This window comes from Peromyscus maniculatus, chromosome 4 (genome assembly GCF_049852395.1).
Source record: "Peromyscus maniculatus bairdii isolate BWxNUB_F1_BW_parent chromosome 4, HU_Pman_BW_mat_3.1, whole genome shotgun sequence".
In the NCBI taxonomy this organism is placed as follows: domain Eukaryota; kingdom Metazoa; phylum Chordata; class Mammalia; order Rodentia; family Cricetidae; genus Peromyscus; species Peromyscus maniculatus.
In genome coordinates, this window is record NC_134855.1 from 150,210,475 (window position 1) to 150,220,004 (window position 9,530).

The following is a 9,530-nucleotide window of genomic DNA, read 5'->3' on the forward strand; positions in this document are numbered from 1 at the left end:
GTGATGGAGTAAGCTGCAATCCTGACCTCATCTGTAAAATGTACTAAATTATAGTTACCTCATAGATTAGAGTTTGTGGAGTAAGACCAAAATGCCCAAACTTCTTTTTGCTTTTTCCATTTCTGTGTGTGAGTGTGTGTCACACATGTCTGTGTGTATATGCATGTTTGCAAGTTTATGAACACACATGAGGTGTGGGTATGCATGCCTGTGGGTACATGTACAGGTTGATTAAGCATTCTATATGGCTCTTCCTCCTCTTTCAATGAGGTGGGATCTCTCAGTCAGGTCTAGAGCTCCTCCATATGGTTATTCTTGCTAGCCAGCTTGCTCTGGGGAATCCCCCATCTATCCCTTCCCAGGCTGGAATTATAGGCAGGCTATGGTGCCCTCCTGGCGTTTATGTGGGCCCTGGGGATCTGAACTCAGATCCTTGGCATGTCTAACACAACTTGGTCCTGGAAACCTGACTTGGGTGATGAGAGAATGAAAAAAAGATGGACACACATCCAGAAAGCCTGGGTGCAGGTGGGCTGTGGGGGCTCTGATGGAGTGGGCCCACCTTTGCAGCAAGTGAACCTCAGCACACCACCCCAGGGCCCTTACTGTGCACAGCGCAGGGAGGCGGGGTGAGCTAGTGAGGTAGGAGCTCTCTGCAGTTTCAGGCTGTGAACATCTGAGGAAGGAGCTTAGGTCATACTTTCAGGATACTGTCAACATTTGAACAAGGACCAGAGGAAGGCTTTGACAGTTCCCATGAGTCTGAGGCATTGGACCCTGTCGACAGCATCCATTCATTGAAGGCTTCATCGGCCCCTTACATAGTCACCCAAGGTTGACTCGGCTCCCTGCAGGTTCCCATGCAAGTGCTTTATCCACTGAATCATTTTCCTTAGCCTCATGAAAACTCTTCTTAAACCCTGTGTCTTATTTGTTTTTCTATTGCTGTGACAAACACCACAACCAAGGCAGCTTACCGGAGAATTTAGCTGGGCTCACTGTTTCAGGGAGTTGGAGAACGGTGGCAGAGAAAAAGCGTGGCAGCGGGGCCAGCCGAGAGCTCACATCTGTCTGAAGGCAGGAGGCAGAGAACACACTAGGATGGTGTCAGTCTTTTGAAACCTCAACCCCGCCCCCAGTGACACACCTCCTTAACAAGGCCACACCTCCTAATCCTCCCAAAACAGTTCCACAAACTGGGACCATTCAAGCACATGAACCTATAGGGGCCATTCTCATTCAAATGCTGTTCTCTGTTCCTCATTTGGTTTCTGGGAGAAAAGTCAGATTGAGCTGGTTTTAGAGGAAATTACTGTATTCTAAAACAAAGCAATATGTGTGTGTGTGTGTGTGTGTGTGTATGTATATATGTATATTAGTATTATATATAAGCAAATATATTTCTGTGTCTATATGACTCCCCTGCCTCAAACCCAAAGCAGGAGGCCATGCTGGATGAACCCCCCATCTGCTGCCCCAGCCGAGGATTAACTTCAGGGCTTTTCTTTCTTTGGTGTGACCTCAGAGCTCTTGTTGGTGGCCCTGCACAACTGGGCTCTGAGTGATTTTCTGAGTGAGGGAATCACCGGCTCTGAATGGCTGATGATCCTGATTCACAGCTTCCTGCATGGGGTCTGACTTCCCCAGGAGGCCCCCATGCACCGCCTCTTCTTCCTGCCATCTGACTATGGAATGTGCCACGCAGCCCCCCTCCACCTCCAGGGCCCGAGAGAGGAAAGCTGGACTCAGCTAAGCCAAGTCCTGCAACCCGGCAGGGTGAGATGCACCTTCACACACAGGCTGGGCATGTTTGCTGTGGTCCTCTTGTGAATGCCATTGGAGCCCCTCCTTCCTGTGGTAACAGGTGAGGTGAGGACAGACCGGCTTCCAAGCTCTCCGAGGGCCCCGGCCGCAGTGCCCGTGTCCCTTCCACTGAGCCTCCCTGAGCCTCACGCTTGCAGGGAATCCTCTGGCTCCTCCAAACCTTCCTAAGAAGGCCTTCGGGAATGCAACCTTAATGCGCTATTACTATGATTAGTTGGGGTTCAATTTGCATGTAACAAATTGCAAAGATTATAGTAAGTTTTATGAGTTTCACCGGAAGTTTAGCTCCTCATAACCACAGCCCCACTGGCATAGACCCAGCACAGCAGCAAATTCCCCGGCTGCTCTCCCATTGACACTCCGTCCTTCCTCACTTCTGGGCCCTTTACCATAGTCAGTTTGGATGGTTCTAGAAGATATAGAGAGGACAGCAGACAAAAGGCTCATGTGTGGCCTGGCTTCTTTCAATATTGTAATATTGCTGAGACTCATTTTTGTTGTTGTTGGTGGTGTTTTTCAAGATAGGGTTTCTCTGTGTAGCCCTGGCTGTCCTGGAATTCACTCTGTAGACCAGGCTGGCCTCGAACTCACAGAGATCCACTTGCCTGTGCCTCCCGAGTGCTGGGTTTAATGGGTTTAAAAAGCACATGACACAAACCCTGACTTTGTTTGTTTTGCTTTGTTTTGTTTTTCGAGACAGGGTTTCTCTGTGTAGTTTTGGTACCTATCCTGGATCTTGCTCTGTAGACCAGGCTGGCCTTGAACTCATGGAGATCGGCCTGGCTCTGCCTCCCAAGTGCTCGGATTAAAGGTATGCACCACCACCGCCTGCCCCCCCCCCGGGTTATTTAAACAAACTTAATTCGCTTTATTTTTCTAGTGTAAAAACCCTTATGTAGCCATGCATTGGTGGTGCATGTCTTTAATCCCAGAATTTGGGAGGTAGAGGCATTTCTGATTTAGAGGCCAGCCTCGTCTACAGAGTGAGTTCCAGGATGGTCTAGGTCACAGAGAAACCCTGTCTTGACCCTGGCCCCCCAAAAAAAACAAAAATCAAACAAAAGTTTTATATGGTAGCCACAGCTGGAGCCTGGATTCTCTGACCAGAGACTCTGGTGTGGGTTTTCATAAGATGCCCAGTGAATTCCTGATAAAGAGACTTGGTAAACACAGTCTCTTTCCAGAGGTCAAGGGTCAGGTACCTGTAGGTCTTGGAGATGGCATCAAAGGTGGCCTTGGTGAAGTTGCCCAGGGTGGCAGTGCAGCCCCTGGCTGACGTGCAGCAGTCATCAATGCTGGTCACCAGCAGCAGCTTCTTGGGCACAGGAACAGAGATGATGCCAGTGTCTCTAGGGGCAAGGATGAGACACACTAGCACAGAGTCACCTTGCAAGGAACAGTGTGCGACTTGACTATCTTGTTCCCCCAGTAGCCTCTCCACATAGGGAGGATGGAAAGCTTGGCCAACATGATGGCCCCTCGGATGGCAGTGGCTACCGCCTTGGAGCACCTAATACCACTACCAAAATGACCACCGTAGTCCCTAATGGTGAAAAAAACCTTAAGGCTGGTCCTCTGGCCAGCCCAAGTACACTTCTGCACTGGCATGATCTTTAGAATCTCATCCTTTAGGAATGTGCCCAAGAAAAAGTCAATAATCTCGACTTCTTTAATGGACAGGGAGAATAGGAGAGCTCCAGGGACTTGATCTTCATGTCCTTGACCAGGTGGCCCAGTCTGGTGATGGGATCCACTCCTTGTCTCCAGCTTTACCTCCATGAGCACCACAGCCTTGACCATGGCCAAGGCCTAAGACTGTCCTTCTTGGCCTCCTACTCCTAGATCCCCAGGTCCTTCAGACTCTCCCACTGCACCAGTGTTGACTGCTGTTTGGTGTTTTCCCCAAAGAAGGAGGAGAAGGAGGAGGAGGAAGAGGAGGAGAAGGAGGAGGAGGAGGAAGAGGGAGAAGAAGGAAGAAGGAAGAAGGAAGAAGGAAGAAGAAGAAGAAGAAGAAGAAGAAGAAGAAGAAGAAGAAGAAGAAGAAGAAGAAGATTCATCTTTTTAAAAATGTATTCTTAGTGATCTCTCTCCCTTCCTCCCTCCCTCCTCCCTCCCCCCTTCCTCCCTCCCTCTCTCCACCCATACTTGGTACTCCCTACCAGGCTGGTGTATGTCTTCCTGTGAACAGGCAAGTGCTCTGAGCCTCAGCTTGTCCTGGTCACCAGGATGTGAGGTCCAGGACTTCATGCCAGCCTCTCCCATCATTTCCTTCTGGCTCCTGGCCCAGTGGCACAGGCCCCTGTTGGTTCTCTGGGCCACACACACTCCTGGCACATGCTTTGGTTTTTCCTGTGCTCTTCCAAAGTCTGCACAACTGTCTCCTCACTTCCCCAGGTCCTGGCTGAGAGGCTGCAACTTTTCACAGACCTTTCTGGACCCCTAGGACTGAAAGATCAGATTCCCCCCCCCCAATACACACACACTCTCTACCCCCACCCTGCCCCACTGGCTTATACCGTGTTTTCTCTGTGATGACCCAGCCTCTGCTTGTGCCTTTAAGTGCTTCTGGAGATGTATTGCACTCCATACCACCCATGCCCTGCAGTAAACCATTCCGGTTTCCAGCTTACTCACAGGTGCATAGCCAAGGTCAGTCACAGATCTTCTTGTCTCCTTGAAGAGGAACCCTAACCCTTCATCCATCATCTCTCTTCTCCTTGTCCTAGCCTTCCGCAGTTACTTACCTAATTTCTCCCTCTGCACATTGGCCAATTCTGGACATTCTACACAATGACTAGGCCTCTGGCTTGGCTTTGTCCAATTGCGGTATTGTTCTCAAGTTTTAACTTTGTTAATGTGTGTTGATTATTCATCCTATTGATTGATTGATTGGTCTTTTTGAGACAGAGTGTTGTGTAGTCTGGGTTGGCCTCAAATTTGCTATGACAAAGATGGCCTTTGTGCCAGTTAGGTCATATATATATATATGACCTATATATATAGTCAACTTGATGAGAGCTAATGTTGTCTGGGAAGAAGAAACCTTAAGTGAAGGATCCGATTGGCCTGTAGACAAACTTGTGGGACATTTTCTTGATTAATGATCAATGTGGGCGGGTCCAGCCCACTGTGGGCAGTGCCCCCACCCAGGTAGGTAGTCCCGCGGTGTATAAATGAGCAGACTGTGAACACTTGATTACTATCTGAGCCTCATGCCCAGCCCCTCGCTCCTTCCCTCTCCCTTTGTACATCGGTCAATTCTGGACGTTCTCAGAAACGTGACGACACAGTCTCTGGGATTCGGTCTGCACAATGGATGTTGTGTGTCCAAGAGTTAACCTTCTTGTTCCCTCTGTGCATGGACAGCTTTGTGTACAGGCCACATTTTGCTTGTCTGTTCATCGTCACGGGCATTGGATGGTTTCCACCTTTTGACTCTTTATGGTAATGCTGCTGTGCCAGCACCCGCAAACCTTTCATGCTTTCACTTCTTGTTAGGGTATAGAGATGGGTGGAGTTACTAGGGGGCACAATTTATTGGTTTGTTTTTTTCTTTTTTTTTTTTTTTTTTTTTTTTATTTTTTTTGGTTTGTTTTTTTCTATTGTTATGAAAAACCCAAGGCAGGCTAGTATATGAAACACCCAAGGCAGGTTTATGCTATGAAGAAGTTTGTTTGGCTCATAGTTTTGAGAATCCAAAGGCATAGTTCTGGCATTGGATCAGCTCAGGTGAGGTCAAGCTCAGTATGGGGAAGAGGTCACATGGCCCAGTGGGAGCCAGAGAGAGGCTGGTATCCCACAACCTCTTACGAGGGTGGCACACTGATGGCCTCTATTAGGCTTTGCTTCCGTCTACTGTCACCCTGAGGACCAAGTACAGGACATCGCAATGGCCAGCGACTTCAAACGAAGACAGAAGTAGCCCGTCTAGAGTGTAGTAAGTTTTTCTGTCCTGTTGATGTTTAGTTTTCCTAAATAATAATACGTGACATAGTTTGAAAGCTATGAGGTCTTGCTTTATATAGATACAGTCACTCATAGGTGCCTGTTCAATTAGCTTTTACACAAATGCAATTATAGTGCATATATGCTTCAGTGACTCATGGAATGATACACCCTGGCTGCCTTTCATGCCGATGTCTTGGGCTGACTCATTCTTTATAAGGCTCTGTGCTATTCCACAGAAAGGACATCCCGTAATTTATTTAACTAGTCTCCTATTATGAAGCATTCAGGTGGCTGTCCAGATTAGGGCCATAAAAAGCCATGCAAATAGATAAAAGAAGTCCCTCCCCACTGGTGAGGGGAGCTGAGGGGACAGCCTGCTAGGAGGTGGGATCAGAAGCCTGCAGGCTGTCACACAGGGGCCTCCTGCAGACCTTCAGGTTAACCCTGCATTGGCTGGTTCCTGTGAGGCTCCAGATGGTTCCAGGAATCAGCCAAGGCAGCCTGGGTGGCCTACAAAGGTTTGGTGGGCTTGGAGAAGCAGCTGTTAGCAAACCAGTGTGCAAATCTCCCTGCACTTTGGCCACCAATATAATCCTTCTGGTCCGATTTATCCAATACTGGCCCTGCTTCAGCGTATCCACCCATTTCCACCCTTGGAGTTCATGGCTGTGAACACTTTCAGTTTTCAAAAGCCTCTTGCCAGACTTTTCTTAGTGAATTTTGTTTTTATGGAGAATACAAGCAATTGATGATGTTTGTGTGGGTAACTCTCCACGGTTTTTACACCTGATGTCTGGCCGTCTTCCCTGGAAGGCTGCAAGGCCCTTCCTTCACACACATTTCACAGGCTGGGAAAGAGATTCAGAGGCTCAAAAATGGTCCAAGTTCTCATGGCAGATCAAAAGATTCAAAGTCATTTCCATCGGCCCAGCAACCCTTCCTGTGTAGGCAGACTTTTCTGTCCTGCCAGCCAGTTCCCAAATAACCATAGAGAGATTTATTATTATTTATAAATGCTCAGCAGATAGCTCAGGCTTGTTACTAGCTAGCTCTTACATTTTAAATTAACCCATATTTCTTATCTACCCTCTGCCTTTTTCAACACAGCAAGTTCACCTTGCTTCTCTCCAAGTTTCCTTGCAACTCCTTAGACTTCCTCCTCCTCCTCCTTCGAGCTCTCTTTTTGTCTGCAAATCCCACCTAACCTCTACCCGTCCAAATATTGGACAGTCAGCTCTTTTATTAACCAATGAGAATAATACATATTCAGTGTACAAAGATTGTTCCACAGCATTCCTGGGTTCCTTTCTCAGTTCTAACGAAAGTGTAGCTGCTGCAGAAGCTCACAGTCCCCCATGGCCAGGGCCCAGCATAGGCAGCCATGTGTTACCACAGATACACCTGGAAGTAGTTGGGGACAAGAAGTTGCCATGGAAACCATCATGGCAGAAGGGCCGGACACTGAAGTGAATGGGAATGTCAAGAACACCGTGGCCAAGAACTAGCAAGTGGGATTTGGTGGCGCACACCTTTAATCTCAGCACTCAGGAGGCAGAGGCAAAAGTATCTCTGTGAGTTCAAAGCCAACCTTGTCTCCATTGAGAGTTTCAGGTTAGCCAGGGCTACATGGAGAGAAGGTGTCTTAAGTAAATAAATACATGAAAATTTACAAAAGAATTTATGATACAGGGCTGGGGAGATGGCTCAGTGGGTAAGAATTTGCTGTGTATTGAAGTGGACCTGAGCTTTGAACCCAAGCATCCACGTGAAAAAGCCAGCTGTGGTAGTGTGGACCTAAACCCCAGCATTGAGGGGGAGACAGAGATGGACTTGCCAGGCAGAAGCCCCGCAGACAAACACAAGCTCAGGTTCAGGGAGAGACCCTGTCTCAAAGGAATGAGGTGAGGAGGGATGGAGAAAAAATACCTGCCATCTTTCTCTGGGTTCTGCACAGAGGCACCCCCCCCCCCCTCCACAAGCAAGCAAACTGGTCCCCAGAAGAACAAGTAACACATACAGGGCACTTGTGACCTTCAGCCATACCACCTAGTGCTTTCCTGGGCCATTGGTTCTCCATCAGTAAAATGGGATCCATGATGCTGTTGGTCAGCAACTTAGCTGGGCTGGCTGGTCAGCAAACTCTAAGGCTCCTCCTCTCTCCATCTTCCAAGTACTGGGGTTACAGAAGCATGCCACTGGCTTGACTTTTTAATGTGGGACATAGTAGTGACCAGTCCCTGATGGCCATGGCCTCTTACTTCTTTGGAAAACATTCAGAAACCCATATGATTTTTCTTTCTTTCTTTTTGTTAAAAAAAGTTTCTTATTTAGATTTTTTTATTGTTTTGCCTTCATGTATGTCTATGTATCAGGTATGTGCTTGTTGTCCCAGAGGCCAGAAGAGGGCATGGGATCCCTTGGGACTGGAGTTACAGATGGTTGTAAATTGTTTTGTGAGTGCTGGGAAGAGAACCTAGGTCTTCTGGAAGAGCAGCCAGTGCTCTTAATTGTTGAGCCATCCATCTATACCATCTCCAGCCCTGGTGGTTTTTATTTTTTATCAATGAGCTACACTACAATTCATTATTAATAGCCACAACAGTAATGATAATGAGTGATAAGCTCAAAATATTAGTTAGAATATAGAACATTTAAAAATTACAATCAGTGTGTGTGTATGTGTGTGTGTGCGCGTGTGTGTGTGTGTGCGTGTGTGTGTGTGTATGTGTGTGTGTGCGTGTGTGTGCGTGTGTGCGTGTGTGTGTGCGTGTGTGTGTGTGCGCGTGCGTGTGTGTGTGTGCGCGCGTGTGTGTGTGTGTGTGTGTGTGTGTGTGTGTGTGTGTGTGCGCGCGCGTGCGCGCCCGTCTGTGGGTATGCTTGCTATGAGTGTGGAGCTCAGAGAACAGCTCGTAGAAGTTGGCTCTCTTCTTCTACCACTGGGCATTGAACTCATGTCCTCAAGCTTAGCAGCAAGCGCTTTTACTTGTTAGCCATCTAGCCAGCCTTAGCATTCTGGTAACAATGACATTAGTTTGATTGTAAGAATGATTAGTTTCTGTACTAGCCAAGACCCTTGCTTGGAAAGTCACAGAAGGCCAAACCTTCTTATGAAGTTCAAACCAGCTTATGCAAAACTCATAAAATCAATCTTTCTACATAGATGAGATTTGCAGGCACACTTATCTCAAAAGTCTAGAATCTGGGGCCTAATTAAAATTCTTGTCACACTTGTGGGGACTTTAAGACATGGACCATAAATATGGGCATTTATCTTGTGTCAATCAAAAATGAAATTAAAAACCAATAAAGAAAGTCTCTCTCTCTCTCTCTCTCTCTCTCTCTCCCTCCCTCCCTCCCTCCCTCCCTCCCTCCCTCCCTCCCTCCCTCCCTCCCTCCCTCCCTCCCTCTCCTCTCTCTCTCTCTCTCTCTCTCTCTCTCTCTCTCTCTCTCGCTTTCCCTTCCCCCCTCCATTCTCAGCTTTCCTTGCTTCTCCTCACTTTTGACAGTCTGGCAGAACCAAATCAGATTAAACATTGATCTCAGAGAAATAGTGAAATCTTTCCTAAGCTTCTATATCAGAAGTCCTGGGGAAGAGAGTTTTGTTTTTTTTTTTTTTTTTGGTTTTTCGAGACAGGGTTTCTCTGTGTAGCTTTGCGCCTTTCCTGGAGCTCACTTGGTAGCCCAGGCTGGCCTCGAACTCACAGAGATCCGCCTGGCTCTGCCTCCCGAGTGCTGGGATTAAAGGCGTGCGCCACCAC

At 47.7% G+C, this 9,530-nt stretch overlaps 1 pseudogene; it reads right to left on the reverse strand.

Annotated features, from left to right (window-relative positions):
• Positions 1–2,890: 2,890 nt before the first annotated feature.
• On the reverse strand, positions 2,891–3,554 carry LOC143272665 (small ribosomal subunit protein uS5 pseudogene; annotated as a pseudogene).
• Positions 3,555–9,530: the final 5,976 nt, after the last annotated feature.